Here is a 20,807-nt window from a genome sequence, read left to right as displayed (position 1 = left end):
TCTGATTAAAATTTTGGAAGAAGGCTTCTTGGAAATTTTAGTTTTCAACAAACCACTACAAAATTTGACAGGCATGTATGTACATATACAGTAGTTATTGCTGAAAAGATTTCCATGACAGCTGAAAAAGATCTTCACTTCTCAATGCAATGGGATTTACATGGGTATATTCCATCAGTGTTTCATAGCAATTACACGTACATATCTATCTTTGCAGAGAGGTGACAACACGTATAAAAATGACATTAGAAGCTACACTTACTGTTCTAACATGAGCATGTAAGCTTAATTTTTATTTATTGCTCACTAGATAGATGCTAACTGCTGAGAAACAATATACTGATACTTTTATCCTTTAGTTGTATGTGAGCTGGTGGGAAGCTGTGGTAGCAGTATCATTAGCTAAATGAAAAAAATCTGCATGTTTTCAAGAGCATATTTTATTTGCATTATAATAGATGCTGCTAACGTTCTTGATTATCTGGGATCAGTGTGCTCTGATAAAATATTCTGGATGGTTGTGGCATGGGCAATAGGCCTGGGACTTATACCTAAGAGCTTGTCTACACTTTCATTTTATAGCGCTCTAACTTGCTGGCTCAGGGGTGTGAAAAATCACTCCCCTGAGCGCAGCAAGGCTGAGCACTTTAAAGTGCTAGCATAAACAGGCTCCGAGCGCTGGGAGCCGTGCTCCCAGCGCTTGGAGCTAATCCCCTCATGGAGATGGTTTACCAGGAGTGCTGAGAGAGCTCTCTCCCAGCGCTCATGCGCGACCACACTCATAGTTCAAAGTGCTGCCGCAGGAGCCTTCCTGTGACAGCGCTTTGAAGTTTCCAGTGTAGCCATACCCTAAGTCAAGTTCTCGGAGTTAACTATTGAACAACATAGCATGCACAACATGATGAAAAACACGTAATTGGATGTTTAATGATTTCAGAGACAGCCTGAATAACAGTGGACCCATGTCAATTAATTATAGTTGAGGTTTTAGGTGCCAAATTGTGCCTGTCTATCTGTCTCTCTCTCTCTCAACCCCCCCAGCCCCAAACAAAACAAAACAAAAACACACCACACCTGGAAGCTAGGTAAAAAGGCCATAGATAAGGAAATTAATATTCTTAGACTCAGCATGGAGGCTACTTTAGCACATATCAGAAGCAAAGAAGGCCTGCAACTCCTACAGAAGACAGGAAGATAAGAACAAAAAATCAGTATGATGAAATGGCAAAGTTCAATAGGTTTCAGAGTGGTAGCTGTGTTAGTCTGTATCAGGAAAAAGAACAGGAGTACTTGTGGCACCTTAGAGACTAATGAATTTATTTGGGCATAAGCTTTTGTGGGCTAAAACCCACTTCATCAGATGCATGCAAGAGGTTATTCAAGTCTTATGGGTATCCTTCACAAAATTGATATCTAACCCTAGCAAATCCCATAGAAAGGAGTGTAAACTCAAACTATGGCGGGTCAAATTTAAGATGAAAATAAGAAGAACTAATAGGCAATTTGATGAGCTAATAGTCAAAGACATAAAAATAATAAGAAATTCTTTATATATCAAAAGGAGGAAATCTGTAAGAGAATTGGTGGGTCTGCTGGATCATCTGGGAGTTAAAGGAATATTGAAGATAGCAAGGACATTGCAGAAAAATTCAATTATTTGTTAGCTTTATTTTTTACTAAAGGGATTTTGGAGAGGTACTCTTTAGGTAACAAAGGGTATGTCTACACTACAGGATAATTCCGATTTTACATAAACTGGTTTTGTAGAACAGATTGTATAAAGTCAAGAACACGCGGCCACACTAAGCACATTAATTCGGCGGTGTGCGTCCATGTAACGAGGCTAGCGTCGATTTCCGGAGTGTTGCACTGTGGGTAGCTATCCCATAGTTCCCGCAGTCTCCCCTGCCCATTGGAATTCTGGGTTGAGATCCCAATGTAAAATCAGTGTCTCGGGTGATTCTGGGTAAATGTGGTCACTCAATCCTTCCTCCGTGAAAGCTACGGCAGACAATCATTTCGCGCCCTTTTTCCCTGGATTGCCCTGGCAGAAGCCATAGCATGGCAACCATGGAGCCCGTTTTGCCTTGTCACTGTCACTGTATGTGTACTGGATGCTGCTGACAGACGCGGTACTGCAGTGTTACACAGCAGCATTCATTTGCCTTTGCAAGGTAGCAGAGACGGTTACCATCCCTATTGCACCGTCTGCCATTGTAAATTGGCGATGAGATGACGGTTATCAGTCGTTTTGTACCATCTGCTGCTGTCATGGGTGCTCCTGGCTGGCCTCACTGAGGTCGGCTGGGGGCGCATGGACAAAAATGGGAATGACTCCCCAGGTCATTCCCTTCTTTATGTTTTGTCTAAAAATAGAGTCAGTCCTGCCTAGAATATGGGGCAAGTGTACTAGAGAACCAGAGAGCACAGCCGCTCCGGGTTAGAGACCCAGAGATCTCGCAGAAATGATGAGCTGCATGCTATTCTAGGGGGTGCCCCTGCAACAACCCCACCTGTTGCTTGCCTCCTCCCCCAACCCTCCTGGGCTACTGTGGCAGTGTCCCCCCATTTGTGTGATGAAGTAATAAAGAATGCAGGAATAAGAAATACTGAATTTTTAGTGAGATAAAATGAAGGGGAGGAAGCCTCCAGCTGCTATGATAGTCCAGGAAGTACAGAATCTTTTCTTTAGACATGAAAGCAGGGACTGATAGAGCTCAGTCTCCAGTTGCTATGATGAGGACAGTTACCAGCCGTTTTGTACCATCTGCCGGAATGACCAGGAGTCATTCCCATTTTTATCCAGGCACCCCCGGCCGACCTCAGCGAGGCCAGCCAGGAGCACTCACGGGCTGATGATGACGATGGATGGCAGTCATATTGTACTGTCTGCCACCGGGAAGGGGATGCTGGTGTTCAGCGCTGCAGCACCCCGTCTACCAACAGCATGCTGTAGACATAGAGTGACATTTAAAAAAGGCGAGAAATGTTTTTTTCCCTTTTCTTTTTGGGGGAGTAGGGTGTAAATTGACGACATATACCCTGAAACATGCAGGAAAATGTTTTTAACCCTTCAGGCATTGGGAGCTCAGCCAAGAATGCAAATGCTTTTCGGAGACTGTAGGATAGCTGTAGTCCTCAGTACCCCCTCTCTCCCTCCATGAGCATCCATTTGATCCTTTGGCTTTCCATTACGCTTGTCACGCAGCACTGTGCTGTGAACTCTGTATCACAGCCTGGAGATTTTTTCAAATGCTTTGTCATTTCATCTTCTGTAATGGAGCTCTGATAGAACAGATTTGTCTCCCCATACAGTGATCAGATCTAGTACCTCCCTTACGGTCCGTGCTGGAGCTCTTTTTGGATTTGGGACTGCATCGCCACCCGTGCTGATCAGAGCTCCATGCTGGGCAAACAGGAAATGAAATTCAAAAGTTTGCGGGGCTTTTCCTGTCTACCTGGCCAGTGCATCCGAGTTCAGATTGCTTTCCAGAGTGGTCACAATGGTGCACTGTGGGATACCACCTGGAGGCCAATACTGTCGATTTGCTGCCACACTAACCCTAATCAGACATGGCAATAGCGATTTCAGCGCTACTCCCTTCATTGGGGAGGAGTACAAAAATCGGTTTAAAGAGCCCTTTATATCGATGTAAAGGGCTTCGTTGTGTGGACGGGTGCGGGGTTAAATAGGTTTAATGCTGCTAAATTCGGTTTAAACGCGTCGTGTAGACCAGGCCGAAGATGAGGAACTGTCAAAGAGGAGTTTATTGGAAGAAACTGACAAATAGCAACAAGTCTCCAGAACTATATGGTGACACACAGGAGTTCTGAAGGAATGTAAGAATGAAGTAATGGAGCTTCTAACAAAAGTATGAAGTCTCTTATTTAAAATCAGCTACTACACAAGAAGATTGGAGGAAAGCAAATATTGGCTGGGGACTCTCATGAGTCTGCATTTTGCCATCTGAAAGGGAAGACTGTGATGCATCATGGGCAATGGAGTTCAACCAGGGATCCCAGTCTATAGAAGAGAATGGGAGCAGGAGTCACTCTGTCTTCCATGACATGCAGCAGCATTTCCAATTAGAAATATTTTTGGGTTTGAATTGCTGATGAAAAATTGACATTTTTTGGGGGGAGCGGGGTGGGAAGGAAGAGGATATTTTTGACCATGGTCGTCTGTTGTTTAATGAATAGGTGGGCAGGACCAGATTAAGACCTTTAGAGTCCCTTAGCATTGAAAAGATTATAGTGCCCCCCATATGTAATTCAAAATAAAAACAATACTACACTATAAAATACAATTTTATTTTTTGAAATGAAACAAAACTTACATGTATGCTGAAATTAAAATATCTTCTTTCTAGATTTTCTGATTGCAAAATTCTGGATAAATTCATCAAAGCTGACTCGACGAAGCATGTCCGCTTCCATACACAATAGGAAAAGTGAATCAAGTCTGTCGTAACACGTTGTTCTCTGAGGGTTTTTTTTTCTTTTCAGCTGAGAAAAAGAGCATTCTGCGGAGTAGTTAATCATCAATGTTAGAAAAATATGTAGTGCAATCTCTACATTTGGAAATACACATTGTATTCTGTCTTTCAGTATTGTGTCATGAAGACCAATGTGACTGAATTTCATTTTTCCTGTTTCATTAAACTTTGTGCACATATAACAGTGGAACTGCCGTACCTCTTTACAGAGATTCATGTTCAAGTCAACAGGTTATGAGTCAACTAGCTTTTGGGAACCTTATGAATATTATTCGTCAGATAAGTCCATATCGTTAAGAGAAGAAAATCTACTTGATAATTTTTTGTACATTTCACCTCTCCTCTTCATATGAGCTTCAAGTGTATCAATTATAGCGTAGTAAGTAGATACATGAAAATTGTCTCTAAGATTCAGTGCTGTTTCTGTTGCACTGCTATCAGTTGCTTGTTTTTTTTCTGATTCTCTTGCGGTACTGGGCTTGTTTGTAGTTAGTATCAGGCAAGATATCTTTTGATATGTCTTCAAATCTTTCGAAATCATTCCTCAAAGTGTGTAAGTGGTCTGCTAATGATTCATAGAGGTCTGCACATGTTTTCAAATCCAATTCTTTTTCTTGGGGAGCTTGACTTTTGTGATAAAAGTGTGGTAAAATTTCATTCCACATGGTCAACATGCATACAAACTCTAGTTCTTGCATCTTGTTTGTAATGTTTTCTGCCTCTCGTATAGTTTCTTCCCTTTGTGATTGATCTTCAGCTATACTTTCTAGTGCATCCAAAATCTTTGAGTAGGACTCCAGAATTGCACTTGTTGCCACTGCATGTGCCTCCCAGTGAGTATTAGAAAGAGATTTCAATACACGATCATTGCCCAAATATGTTTTAAGAACTGCCCATCGGTGTGTTGAGGCATAGAAAAATGTATAAAGTAACTGGACTGTTGAGAAAAACCTTACTGTCACTGGACAACAATCAACAGCACTGCAGCCAACAAGACAGAGAGTGGGCAGCACATGGTATGAATATGGCATATTTGTTCTGTTCTAAAAGCTTATTCTGCATTCCTTGATAACGCCCTGGCATGTTGGAAGCATTATCATAAGACTGACCTCTGCACTTTGAGAAATCTGTTTTGCAAACTTGGCACAGATAATGCAGTACTTGATTTGCCATTTCTTCACCAGTGTGGCTTTTCAAATTTAGGAATGTTATAAATCGTTCAACTGGTTTTCCATTTGTGGGAGACTCATATCTTAGTACAATATTCAATTGATCAGTATGGGAAAGATCAGGTGTAGAATTGACAGGTAAACTGAAGTACCCATCAGTACTTATTTCATCCACAATAACTGAACGAACTTTGTCACTCATTAGACCAATGAGTTCATCACATATTGTCTTGGATAAGTATGATGGGTTACCTTTGCCAGCATTCCCATATTTTGAGATATGGCCTGCTAAAAATGGGTCAAACTAAGTCACAAGCTCCAACAATCCCAAGAAATTTCCATTCTGCAATGATCCAAATGTGTCATTTGATCCCCGGAAAGGCAGACCACATTCAGCTAATGTTTGAATAACAGCTTTAACATGCTGCAAGACATGTTGCCAGTATTCATGCTCCCCTTTAATTTGTTCTTCCAATTTTTGTGTCAATCCAGAGCCATGTCTTCAATTTAAATATATCAACATTGAATCTCTGTGAGTAGTGCTATTTTCATGTTGTTCAATTAAAACTGTTCTGCCAGTCACTAAATCCATCTGCAGCAAACCGAAATGTTGAAGGTTTATATGCAAAAAGTTTGCAAACAAAACAGTACACAGACCCTGTTGATGATGAATACAGTAGCCATCTCGAGTGTATTTCTCACCATTCGCTTTCATTCTGAAAAATATTTTTTGTGGACAATATCTTGTTTGTTTGCCATTTGTAAAAGTCCGACATGATTTCTCAAATGGCCCAGTGTGGTGTTGACATTCATTTGGTCCACGAGCTATCCACTAAGCTACATCACCAATACTGAAATCCACCCACGTACCAGGATCTTTTCTCCTTTTACAGGATGAGCAGGTTCAGTCTCTGACACGTCCACACCTTCTAGAACAATGTCTGTTTTACCACCAGGAGTAGGATGATCAGTTACAGTCTCTGATTTCCTCGCATTATTTCGATCTACGTTAGTAGGATGCCCACCTGGTTTAGGTGGGGTTAAGTAATAAAAAGAGAACAGAAAAATGAGGGAAGTGTGTGTAGTGGAGTGTAAGGAAGTCTAACAAAGTTCTGATTTTTCCCCATGATGACTACTTCGAGGGTTTTTTGAAATATCAAATATCAAATTTTTTCTAAAAAATAAATCTTTGTTTTTTTGGTTCCCCCTGCTTTGATGGTGCCCTCAGCATGTGCTTAGTCTGCCCTGGGTGGAAGCATACAGCAGAGCTGCTTCTATCCTGGGCATACCCAGGCCAAAGTCTTTTGACTTTTGCTCCTCTCCTTCCACAGACATAGGTGCATCAGTCCTAGTGTGATTAGACCATGCAGTCTTGTCTCTAAGCCTATAACTATTTATTTTACAAATCCATACTTGCCAAAAACCTGTTCCCTCCTGATAGGTTTGTGTCTTCAGGTTTTCTCTGACTTGAGTGAGTGGAAAAGAATAGCGGAAAAAATGGGGGGTTAGCCTCTTGGATATTTCATGAGATGATTATATTATTTATAAATTACTTATGACTTTGATTCTACACACTTTCTCCCAGGTTATGTGTCTTGTGTAACTGAACAGTATGATTTATCTTAAATTGCCCAGCTGACATGCTTCATGAATCTCTGTACACTCTACTGATTCTGTTCTCTTCTCTGGCCTTCACTAGTGGACAAGAGACATTTGCAGAAAGTGATTTTTGCATGTAAATGTGTTCAAGCCAAAGCTCCAGAGCATATTGTTATAACATATGTACAATCCCCTAGATTTGGTTTACTGCCTAACTCAGTCATTGAGTCTATTTATTTTATTTAAATTAGCACTAAACTAAACAGTGTGTGTGTTTAGTTTTTAGGGGTCTCTTTTATGGCAGTCTTTACATCCTTACTTTACTATTTAAAGGCCTCTTTTTCCTGGAAAAATTTAGAGAAAAGCTGAACCATAAAGGGTCTTATGAGACAGGATGTTGTTTACAAATGGCTGTATTCTTATACTGGTCTGTTGAGAGGGAGAGGGTATATTAGTATTATTAATGGAGATTACCCATGCAAAATCTCATACATATATACTTGGAGTTTTGCATTTGACTTAAACTGGGAGCAGGACGGGAAGCCTGTAGTGATGCAAATTAGAGTCATAGGGCCATATCCTCAGCTGGTGTAAATCAGCAAAGCACCGCTGAAATCAAAGAGCTACACTACTTGACAGTCTGATCCTTGAAGCATATACACATTTCACTTTGAATATCCTGAGAGGAGCCCAATTGTTATCTTCCTGTGCACTCAAAATTCCCATTTGTCTATTTGGGATTGGGAGTTAGTGTGCAAATTAGAGAGAGATGATGCTCCACATCTGGAGGCTTATGAAGTACATGTAAGCACACTACAGCAAGAGCTGCATTTAAACCCTAAGGAGGTCAGGCAACTTTTGAATACTATAATGACAATTTTGAAATTAATTTCTAATCTTTTTGTAATCACCCTTTTTGAGTTCAATAGGTGCCTCACTCTCACACACACCTACCCACCCACCAACCATTCCTGGTGTCCTTATGTATCAAGTCTTGTGTTGGAATGGTAACAGGAAAATCCATGAAAGATGTAAAAGAGACTGCAGCCAAATCTGACTGACTAAGATACCAGTTACCAGGGTCAGGAAGTATCGTGAATGATGACATCTGTCATAGTAGAAATGCTCCTCAAACCAGTCCAATACCAGACTAGTGAGTTTCTTACCACAAATGCCGCTGAAAATGGATCTTTGGACACTAGTAGTTTTTCTGCCTTGTTTAGCTGCAATTCACTTGCCTCACAAACTATATATAGTTCCTTTGAAATTCTTCCCCTCTTTGCCATCTTGGGACAAAGTGTAGTAGCAAGGTAAGCGTGAGGACCAGCTAAGCCCCCACTTGCTCCCTGTGATCCATTCCCTAGACCCTGACACTAGTGGAAAGGAAGCAGTAGAACCAGACCCCAAGAATCTCCATCATATATGGGCTAGGATAAGTAGAACAGGATTTCCTAGAGGCAGAGTTAGCCCTGGGGAGCACAAAGCAGCTGCAGTGAGATAAATGTGTAGCCAGATACTGCTGCTCCCTTCATAGCCTTTGGGACCCAGCATATACTGAACACTTTGTGCAGATTGGTTTTGTCCCAACCTCCTCTCACCCTTCTTACCTGCTGTTCATCTTTCTTTCCATTTTTCTGCCTCCCCTTTCATCACCCTCAGTAATCTTCTTCCCCTTCCTTTTCTCTTCTCCCTTGCTCCTGTTAACCTCCTCCTGCCGTTCCCTCCTCACCTCTCCTTTGCCTGTTAATAAAAAAATAAGTAAATTAAAAGATGGAACTAACAAGACACACACTTGTCACCCTGATCACTTGTGTGTGTACATATTCATATCCTCTGCTTCTCATCCATTTTTGTCCTTTTATATTGTAAGCTCTTGAGGATAGGGTTGTCTTTTTATGTATATTTAGAAAGCTCCTGGCACATTTTGAGCCTTGCTGTCATATAATTAATATATTATTAGGTGATATTCAAGATACAAATTAAAAAAAAAGGGGGGACATTCACTGTCATTCAAGTATTGTTAATACCATGTAAGTTAGATTAACTTGCCTTTGAATGAAACGTTAAATATATTCACATCATTTGTGTACATGTAAAATATAATAGTCTTGTAAATAATTAATTGCATTTTACAGTTGTGACGTATGTCTCTTTTTTGCATATTATTTTGTGGGAAAGAGTTGTTCATTTGAGGGTAACAGTATTTTGATCAGGCATATATCAAGTGCAAAAGTTTGAGAGTTTTTACTTTGCTGGTTTCCATAATTACCAGATAGCTAATATGAGCTTGCCAGGTCCAACATGCTAATGATTGCTTTCTAGCTTTTAGAAAGACAGAAACTATATAGTAGCTATCTGAACAAGATTCTGCTTCAATAGTGTAACTAAAACGTGATACTGTGCTTTCTTAGCATTGCAAAACATACATGATGTCCCTGTTCTCTCAATACAGAAAATAATAAACTCAAAGGTAAATTTACTTTAGTAGTACTCAGATGGCTATGGGAATGCTGGGTCATCAATAATAGATGAACTCTTTGCAATTTTCTGAGACATCATGGAGAGGTATCATGAATCTTTTTCAGATAAAAGGTAAATGTTCTGTCTGATTTTACTTCTATTATAGTGCTGCATTTTTCTGCTTTGTTTGCAGATTTCCCCAGGAAAGCACTATATGGTTGAGAAGCAGTGCATTTTCTTCCTAGGTTGCCTTTACTGAATTGACTGTGTAGACTAAGCAGCTTGATTAAACTTAATTCTGCTAAATTTTCAGCATTATGTCTGAATCTTTTGTGTTTGGACCTGATTTTACATTCCAGACAGCATGTTCACCTCCATTCTGTGCTGAGCTGTTTAGAAGAATGTAAAAACAACAGTGCATAGAGAAGATTCTCAAGTATTGCACATGCTTGGTTTTCTGCAATCGGAGTGCAAAACTAGACTAATGGGGAATGCAACATATTGTTACTATGTTGCCAACCATCTTACAAATGTATACAATGAGTCTAAAAGATTTTTGTACAGTGTCTAGTTTCTGGAAGAATGGTCTTTAGCTTATGTTTTCTCTTTCAGTATAGTAAGGTCTTTAACCATTACGATAACTGCCATTACATTGGGTCTACAAGTGCAAATAGCAGTATTTGAAGGTAGCAAAAGGCAGGCGGTCGGAGATAGGCGAAACAAGAAAAAAATGCACAAAATGTTATGGCCTGGAGCAGCTGCAGTTTAAACAGATAATCCAGACTTAATGTTGAAACAAAGAAAAAAAATTCTTAAACTACTGAAGGATTCTGTATTTGTTTCTCCATTTCAGCACTAAAGTATTGTAGGTATGAAGTGGAATGAAATTAACAGAGTATTACTACATTTGGGACTTTGCAGATATGAGAGTGTAGAGAACGGGTTACCCCACTCTTGGGGGCGGGGAAGAATGGGAATCAGGAAAAAAAATTGGGTGCGCAACCTTAATTCATACCCTGTATGTATAGGGATTATGATAGAATAATTACATGACCACAGAACAATTTTCATTCCACACAACTCATGCCTCATTCAGCATACACAATAGACTATGCTCACTCAATGAGTAAGCTATTCAATATTTTGTTTTCTCCTCATTGTTCAGTGTGGCCCCATGCCTTATTTATGGCACTATTGAAACCGTGCTCTTAAGAAAGAATTATTAATTTCCTCATGGGTATTTCTTCATCACTATAGTTCCCATGTGCTTCAGAAACATTTTTCTTTTTTTACAACAGCTCTATGAGATGCGGAGCTATTACCATCCCTATTTTAAACATGGGGAATTTTGGAATACAGAGATTAATGTCAAAAGTATCTACTAATTTTGGGTGCCCAATATGAGACACCTAGGACCTGATTTTTCAGCCTATGTAGTAGTTTATAATATGTTCAAAGCACAGCTTTCATTGACTTCAGTTGGAGTTCTGGGCATTCAGATCTCAGGATCTCAAGGCAGGTGCCCAGAACACAGAATTAGTGATCATCTATGAAAAGTTTTGTTCTAGTGACTTGATCAGCATCACATAGGACAACAAGTTTGCCTTATCCATAAGAACATACTTTCTTTTCTTGCAGTCCCCTGCCTTGTTCACTACACTCCTTGCAGTGTCTGCTAGCAATGAAGTAGGAGTCCTGTGGAAACAACCACCTGCTTGATTATACAGTCCTGATTCATCCCCGCAAACAGGTCCTTCCTGTTCATTAAATGAGGCTCAGGGTCAAACTGACTGCCATATTTGAGTTCAGGAAGGAATTTTCTCCCAGGTCAGACTGGCTGAGACCCTAGGGGTTTCTTTTTTTTTTTTTGCCTTCCTCTGCAGCATGGGTCACGGGTCATATGCAGATTTAAACTAGTGTAAATGGTGAATTTTCTGTAACCTGAAGTTTTTAAACCATGATTTGAGGACTTCAGTAACTTAGCCGAAGTTAGGGGTCTATTTCAAGAGTGAGAGAGGTTCTGTGGCCTACAGCATGGAGGAGGTCAGACTAGATGATCATGATGGTCCTTTCTGACCTTAAAGTTGATGAGTCTGCCCTGGGACTTGGGGATTAGTATGAGATTCCTGAATGAAGGGATTGCCTGCATGCTGACTAACCACCTCTGATCTAGGGCTGGTGTATGTGTATAAAAAAAACAAATTATACTTAGTGATGTGGACTCCAATTATATTTGGATTTCCTCTTCCACTGGATGCCCACATGCTACTGCTCAGCAGAAGGGTGACAATGTGTCTGAAGGAGGGAGGCAGCAATATTATACAACATGCATGACTGCTGAAATGCATATCTGGATTGTAAAGGGTAGAATTCCATTTTGATTGATGGTCCCTATGTGGATTCCACTGTGCATGTGTATGCACTCAGTGTGCCTGGGACTGGAAGATTTTTGTTTAACAATGTCCACTGGTCCAGTCTCCTGTTCCTCACGCTCCCATGAGAGTGTATAAAGGCAGTGTGGACCGACCGCCTTTCCAGTTTCTTTCTACTGCAGCATGGGTCTGAGACAGGACCCTTTCAGTATCCACAGATAGTAACCCCAGAGGACTTTGACATCCCTACTATTTGGAATATCTTCTTTCCTTAAAGCCCTTATGGTGAATCCACTGTACATAGTCTTTTATAAGGATAACATTTCCATGTGGCTGCACCCTAAATTTACCCACAGAGAGATCTCAGATTTCCACCTGAATCAGACAGTCCACCTATCTACCTTATTTCCCAAACCAGACACCACTGATGGAGAGAGAAGCCTGCATTCCCTGGATATCAGTCAAGCAGTGGCATTCTGTCTACAAAGAACAAAGCCATTTAGGAAATCACCTCATATAATTCGCAGAACGAATGACAGAGGAAGCAGTCTCTTTCCAAAGACTTTCCAAATGGACTGTGGGATGCATTCTATTATGTTACCTGTTGAGAAAACACTCCACCACCACAGGGCATGAGAGGTCACTGTATTAGAGCCCAGGCTGTTTCTATAGCCTTCCTTTGAGATTTTCCTCTTGCTGAAATATGTAAAGTGGTTACATGGGGTTGAGTACATACCTTTTGAGACATTATACATTAGTCCAGGCTTCTGCAGCTGATACATCACTCAGCACAGTAGTCCTTCTGTCAGCAGTACCACAGAGGTCCTCACACCCTCCTATGCAATGAATGCTGCTTGTCAGTCACCCACAGTGAAGTACACATGGACCATCACTCAAAGAAGAAAGAAAAGTTAGTTACTTACCTAATACAATAACAGGATTCCTTTGTGATGTATTGACCTTATCTGTGTTCTACTACCCACTCTCTTTCCCCTCTGCTTCAGATCTTTATATATAGATTTGTGGTAAAGAAGGAATGGGACTGGCAGTTGGTCCATGCTGCCTCTGATGCCTTTGGATTGGAGCACAAGGAATAGCAGAACACAGTCACAGAGCAATGGACACTGTTAGAAAAACTCTTCTGGTCTCAGGCACAATGGAATATAAGTAGGGATCGCATAGTCTCAGAGAACTCGAATTACAGTACAAGGTAAGCAACTTTTTTACTTTTAGAGAAATCTCAACCTTATCCTTGCCTTCATTTTTGTATTTATTCCCAGATTTTCTACAAAATGTAGACATGTATCCAAGTGAGTAACACAAGTGTTTTTTCATGTCAGTGAAAGAAGAAGAGAAAAACTGAGCTGAGTGAGACTTTGCCATGGTATTTAATCTGTAAATATGGGTTTTTGTGTAGTTTGTCTTTTGGATATTTTGCAGGAGGCAGAGCAAGAGAATATGAATGAATGTGCACTTAAGTCATATATGAGCTACATGATAGATGAAGAGAGTTTTTGATGGCTCCATCTGGCTAGAAGGTTCTGTGTGATCTATTTTCTAACAGATGGAGAATAGCACTTAGTGGAGCCTTTTGAATATAAAAGCACTGGCATTATTATAGTGCAGTATCATTCAGAGCCCCCATTTCTTTCAGAGTGACAGGTGATGTTGCTGGTATGTGAGAGATAACTGATTTTCCCCCTGCTGCACTGAACATGTGCATGCCAGGTTTCCTTGCCTATGTCAGACCTATCCAGTTTCCTGTCATTCCTCACTGCAACAGGAGCTGAAGGAAAAATAAAAAGCAAGTTTCCATATGGAAAAACATATTGAATACAAAGACAATTGTGGGGGAAATACATGTGTTAGAAGTGTTTAGACACTGGATTGGGTTTCTGTGTGACACTTTAATAGGTATAGAAAAATGAATGAATGGAGACTAGTTCAGTCTTTTCTAAATGTGCAGACTTCTTCTGAAACAGCACTAGTAGTTCCTTTCTCTCATCCTACTTCTACTTCCTTCCACCTCCCCTTGTGTATACAGAATCCCATTGAGTAACCCTGCCCAGGACCTGCACTTCCCAGCAAGATTTCATTGGTTACCATGCAGCACAGCAACTGGGCCTCATAGCAATCTTGTATCTAAACCAAGAGTGGGCAAATTTTTTGGCCCAAGGCCACATCTAGGTATGGAAATTGTATGGAGGGCCATGAATCCTCACGAAATTGGGGGTTGGGGTGCAGGAGGAGGTGAGGGCTCTGGCTGGGGGTGCAGGCTCTGGGGTGGGGCTGAGGATGAGGGGCTTGGGGTGTAGGAGGGTGCTCCAGGGCTGGGACCGAGGGGTTCAGAGGGCAGGAGTGGGATCAGGGGTGGGGCAGAGGGTTGAGGAATGGGAGGAGGTCGGGGTACAGACTCTAGGTGGCGTTTACCTCAAGCAGTTCCTGGAAGCTGCGGCATGTCCCTCCTCTGGCTCTTATGGGGAGGTGCAGCCAGGTGGCTCTGCTCGCTGCCCCATCCGCAGGCGCTGCTCCCGCAGCTCCTGGAAGCAGCTGCATGTCCCGCTTCTGACTCCCAGAGGCCCGGCGCCGGCCAGGCAGCTCTGTGTGCTGCCCTGTCTGCAGGCGCCGCTTCTGGCCAATGGGAGCTGCAGAACTGGTGCCTGAGGCAGGGGCAGCATGTGGAGCCCTCTGGCTGCCCCTGCGCATAGGATCTGGGTGGCGGGGGGGAGAGACAGGTTGCTGCTTCTGGGAGCAGCGCAAAGCGGGGCAAGCCCGCAACCCCACTCCCCGGCAGGTGCTCGAGGGCCAGATTAAAAGTCGGGTGGGCTGGATGCAGCCTGTGTCGTAGTTTGCCTGCCCCTGATCTAAACCCTTCTCCATTTCTCGGGGGTTGATGCTGAGCTTCTTCTCTTGGGCTTAGAAAGACAATCTAATGTAGTCAAATTCATGTGTAATTAACTAATTCAGCCTCAGATAATTGCACCCAACTCTTGTCCTCAGTGAGAGTTGTGTGAAAGTATCTGAAGACAACATTTGAACCATAGATTTGTATCTGTGTTATCTATTGAATTGTGACTTAAAGATCCTGCTTGCATTGGGGAAGACTGAGGAAAGGCTATGCAGCAGTTGGGAGTCCTGGTTCAGTCAGAATTTCTGTGGTGTTCTGGGAATAGTGGAAACTTGCTATACTTTTTCTAGGCTGCAGGATGTGCTGCCCCCTGCATCAGCTCAGCTGGTACACGACAGAGGAGTATAGGGTCATGGTACTGCCTCTGTCCAGCACTCTTGGAGATCCATCATCGTTGAGCTAGACTGGAGAAGTACTTCTTCTCTTTGCTTTATAGCTGGCTGTTTATCTCTGACTCCCCTTAGTCCTGGACCCACACGAGGTCACTCAATTTTTTTCTGGCCCATAATGTTGTACACCCTAGAAACTAAGTGATAGCTTGCTGAAGTGCTAAAAGCACAGGACTGGATTATGGTATTACCACAAGCCCTGCATAATGAGGGCTGCTTTCCCCTTGCTCCAGGAGAGAGGTACGGGGACATAATCAGTGCCAATCCTTTACTAGGTGCTAGTGTAAAGCATGCCTGGTTGGTGTGGCACTCTGTCTCCCTCCCACAGCCGCTACACCAGCTAGAGATTGATGAGCCTGCTATAGCCTTGGCTGAGGGACGCGTGCCTTTTAGCTCACGCAGTAGATGCTTGTGCATTAAGCTCCACTGATGCCGATCAGGGTCTTTTGGTATTACAGTTGCTCTGTACTAGTTCTCCTCTCCAATAGTGGGCTGATCCACACAGGTGGAGGGTCCACCCATCTCCCACCCAAATGATTAGATGAGTAGTGGCCTGCAGAGGCTGCTCTGCTCCTACTCTGTGACAATGTGGACAGCCCATGCAGAGGAGCCTTATGCCCCTTGTGGCTTGGGTGGCCGGTACTAAAGGTCACAATTTGGCCCATAATGCTTTTTCATTTATGAAGCAGCCACCTTCTACCCAGAACTTGTATAGTTTTAGGCATCAATGTACTTACATTTCCAGCACTGCATTTCTTAAATGTCCACATGATATCCATTTGAGAGAGCCTGTAAAACTGTACCTAATGTATTCACATTCCAAGTGAGCCCCTTGGACTGGATTCTAACCTGCATGCATACAGGCAGGGAGTGCCATGTTGTTTGGGAATCCAGTATTCCTCCTACAGGAGCACAGCTTTGAATTTCTCAAAATGTGGGATGAGTTCCTGCACACCCATGATTCACCTGCAGTGGATCTCCTGAGGGCACCTTCTATGCCATGTCACCACCGCCCCTTTCACTGAGACCCCACAGAATCCCCTAGTGTTGGATTAAAAAACCAAAAATCTCAGAGATTGTAATGATACAGGAGCTGTAGGTAATCTCTCTCATGTTGCTTCACTATCTTAAGACATATTCTAGATTCATTGTGAAATAGGAACAATACATGACAGTTGACAATGCAGTATTTGTGGTTATAAATGTCATACCTCAAAAACCTGTTACTAGGAAACCAGAGGTCAATGGAGCTACATTATGCATCAGAAATAAAAACGAAGATCTCCAGCACTTGTTTGCTATTTTCTTAGTTTTATGCCAATATTACTCAAATGTTTTGTTTCATAAATAACTATGGGTTGTGTAATCTCCATTTCTTTTCAAGAGATAGGAAATATATCATTAATATGTGAAACTATGTATGTGATTGGTATAGTCTATTGAATTTCTGTCTTGGGTTTCAATATTTTGACTCTCTTTCTGACCTGCCTAGATTTATTTATTTTTGTTAGTCACAGGCACCTGAGATTGTTTGCCATAATATTCAATTTGATTTTGTAACTGACAGAATTTCTATTTGATTAATTGTTGTAGCTGTACTGCAGGAACAGCACAGGCAATGATGCTTTATAATTGCTTACTTTGCCTTTGGTATATTACCAATGCTCATTTCATTATTTATAAATTAATTACAAATGCATTCTTCAGGGGCAATAAAATATTCAGCAGACAAGGCTAGACTAGTAAGAGGTGGAGACATCCCCCTGTCAGTGGAGCACCTTCCTGCAGAACCAGAGCACATTTAGGGTATAGTCCAAAACTCACCTCTTTGCTTTACCTTTTCCATTGCACTCATTAGAGATACTTCTTAAAAACAATCATTTTATCTGCTTTTGGGGCTGCACCAGAGAAGAATAAATACAAGACTAATGCAGTTCCTCTGTGTTTGTCCTGCTCTTGGAAAGAGAAAGAAGAGAAATTTCAGGTCTGTTGATAAATATAAGGCCACTGACCAGTTTCTTCAGGAAGCACTAATTCCACACACAAGGATCTTGCAAGCCCTTCCCTCAAGGCACAGTTTCTTAATTCAAACAAAAACCTCACAAAGTAACACAGCAAAGCTGTTCCCTTGGCCAACACAGGCTGCAGGAGCCCAGAGGCCTTTTATCTGCACCTCACTCTGCTCCAGGTTCAGAGATAAGTGTTAGCCTCCCTCCTACAAATCCCATTTTACTGAGCTCTCTCAGCTTTTTTTTATAGGAATCAGCTGGGTCTGATAATCAAATAGGGCCCAGGCCTTCTATCTCCTAAAGGGCCACCCTGTTACAGTAAACCAGTCATTAAAATTAATACAACTTTGTGAGGCACTTGGATATCATGTTGACGGGTGTAGTTAAAATAAACAGAGCTTATTAAAGCAGTAAAGATGTAACATTTAAAACCATGTTAGCTGTCTTTGGTATTTTATCTTCTCCAAAGAATTAGTCTGTTTGGAGAGAAATTTCAGCTAAATATAAGGCTGCTCACCAGTTTTCTCATTGGTGAATGTTATATACTGTGTGTTACAAAGTAGGACAGGGGTAACTTCTTTTCATAAACAGGATAACTTTAAAGATGAAGTGAAAAACAATTGCTTTGACCTTGACAGTGAATGTGGAAGACCAGCTTTGTAGTGATTGAGAATGTAGCTAAGCAACAACTGTGTAGTATGTTTGTATTGGGGTATTTTTAGAAGAATTCTTCAATAATGGAGATGCCTGGACTACCAAATAGAGCTGAATAATACATTCTGAGAATATTCTCACCTTTGTGTGTGAAAAATTTGACTTGTAACGCACATTAGCATTAGCCATAATTTATGTCGGGGAAAAATACTGTATGAGCATATCCTCTTAAAGCCTGAAAAAATGATCATCTGTCATTGTCCCTGAAAGCTTAGGCTGCTTTAAACTTTATTTCTGTGAAAATTGCCTGTGTAAAAATGGCACATGTTGTGGAAATCTAGTCTTTTTGTGTATTCAGAGTCATTTCTGCTTATTTTAATATTAAAAATTGCTTTTTCAATACTGTTAATAGTTCTGAAAACCTAGCAAGGATAAGGCCTTCTCTATGCCAGTTTAACTAAACTAGTTTAGAAATGATTTATTTAAAGCAGTGCAAGTGCCTGATGTGGGTACTCTTATTTTGGTTTAAGATTGCTTTATATTGACGTAAGAAGTCAATTCCTTACAATTTAAGCTAATCCTTAGTAGGCACTTCTAAAGCTAAATAAACACTGACACAAGAGGCCGCACTGATGTAGCAAAATCAGTTTTAAAACCGATATGGTTAAATTTTCTCATGTAGACAAAGTCTTGGATTCTGTTCCTTTAGGTGCATAATTAACATAATTGCTTACTAAGTCTAATTGTTATCCTGTGCAAACCACATGAGGGTAGTGGATTTAGCAAGTGTCACTGAAGCATAGTTTGAAGACAGTGTGGTTGCATGGCAGTAAACTATTCTAACTGTACCTGCAGAATCCATATAACTTTTTTTCAGTGCAGGAGAGTGAGAATGAAAAAGCTAGTCTCATTTCTTTACCCAAGCTGTAAAATGCAAAAAATAAGTGAAAAATATAAATAGTAAACTTAGTGAATTAGCTTTTAAATTCTTTAATACTGCAAGGTGCTGCTAATAATAAGTTAAGAAATATGTTATATAAAAATATTTGTACTCTAAGAGTCTCTCTTTAAATTGGAAAAAGCATGAGAAAATAACTGTCTGTTTTGTTCCCTCTCCCACTGTTCTGTTATTAACTGGATTCACATGTTTAGAATCATGAGCTTTTCCTTCTCTATTTTTTTGGCCAGGAGCATCCATCAATGCTATAGATCACTTGAACATCTGACCTTACAGAGACTGCATGTAATTATTTATATAACTGCTTTTTTTGTTTGCTCTAGAGGTCAGGTTGGGTTTAGTTCAGTCTTATGTACAGACACTTGTAATTTGTGGAGGTACCAGTTCTGACCAATTAAACTGGATAATACCATTACATGCAGCTTTTATGGAAGTTATTACTTATGGCTTAATAATCCTGGATATGCTATGTAAAAACTCAAAATTACATCAGCATTAAAAAAAGATGTGTGATATGTTTTGCAAATGTGGTTGGTTGTGTGTGTGTGTGTGTGTTTTTATATATATATAATGTGTGTAAAGTTGTCTTTTATATAGATCTGTTTCATATCACATGTGCCTTTGGAGTTCTGTTTTTTAGTCATGATGGCAGTATTTGATTCTGTCATGGCTCAAATTCCTACTTTCAGCCCTGACACTAATCTGATATGAGAGGAAAAGATCATGATGTGTGCATGGCCAAAAATTCATTGAATTTTCTGTCCCTGTTTGAAGAAAGCTGTCGATCTTTAAGGTGAAAAATCAGATCTATAAAAGAAAAAAAAATCAGGAACTGAAAGAGACCTTTTAGCTTACCACAAATAGTAGAGACAGAGCAGAAACCACATCACAAAAAACTACTAATAGGACAGGTCTCTCTTCACCAGACAGCCCAATAGATTGTCTCTAGACTCATGCAGGCACGTACTTCCTATAGTAACAAAAGAAGAGCTAATATCCTCATTTAGCCAAGTTTTCTGTACTAGGCTAAAAAGAAAATGTGCTTTCCTTTAGTTACCCCTTTGGGCAATTAGCTTATTAATATGATGGTTTCTACTCTCTGGCCATTGAGTCACATTTCTTTGGCCAGAACTTTCCTGTCCAGATGTAGAACTAGTGAGTTTTCCCTTTATTTAGTGTGATTAATAGAGACTGAAATATATAGTTGAGGGAGATTCAATAGTGTAATATACATTGATTGTGCAAAATGGCAAAAGAATAAAGTGGGATGAAGCTGTGTAACTTATTGGATAAAACACGGTCTTTCAGTTCTGGGACTACAATCTAAGTGGGATGTATTTGCAGGTCTCAGTGCAGTTCACAACAGAAAAGAGGTTACATCACCAAACTATCATACATCATTTAATGCAACTAAGAGTTTGTGGCCTCTGTATAGAAGAGCTGCTGGTGTGTAGACTGAACTATACCTCACCTCTAGATAGTGGGATCCTGTCATGTCAGGGTTGAGGTCACGGGAAAGGCAGAATGAGGAATTTTCCCTGCAGCTGCCTGTCTAGCTTGGGGTTAAAAAATGGAATTTCCAGTTTCTATCAGCATCAATCTCATAATGTTCAGACACAATTATTAATTGAAAATGTCACAGAAATATATTTTGCCAGTGTGCATATAACCAAATAGCAAGGCCTGAAAGTTGCCCCTTATCCTTCTGTTTGATTGTCTAATTAGGCTGTCTTTAACAGGATCTCCAAAACAGAAGGGAAAGGAAGGGAGACATCTGGTAGCAATTTTCACAT

General features: G+C 40.8%; 1 protein-coding gene across 5 annotated transcripts in view; it reads left to right on the top strand.

Annotated features, from left to right (window-relative positions):
• Nucleotides 1-20,807, top strand: part of PAG1 (phosphoprotein membrane anchor with glycosphingolipid microdomains 1) — a 156,907-nt gene that overhangs the window by 19,485 nt on the left and 116,615 nt on the right. For 3 of the 5 annotated variants that reach the window (XM_030553342.1, XM_030553337.1, XM_030553338.1), the window contains exons 2-3: nucleotides 13,101-13,306; nucleotides 19,245-19,299. The exons of 1 other annotated variant lie outside the window; for it this stretch is intronic. The gene's annotated coding sequence lies outside the window, so the exon portion shown is untranslated. The remainder of the gene's footprint in view (nucleotides 1-13,100; nucleotides 13,307-19,244; nucleotides 19,300-20,807) is intronic. One more of the 5 variants, XM_030553339.1, reaches the window with a different exon arrangement.

Source organism: Gopherus evgoodei, chromosome 2, assembly GCF_007399415.2.
Source record: "Gopherus evgoodei ecotype Sinaloan lineage chromosome 2, rGopEvg1_v1.p, whole genome shotgun sequence".
Lineage (NCBI taxonomy): Eukaryota > Metazoa > Chordata > Testudines > Testudinidae > Gopherus > Gopherus evgoodei.
The sequence above is the reverse complement of the archived record's forward strand: the minus strand, read 5'-3'. Positions and strand labels throughout refer to the sequence as shown.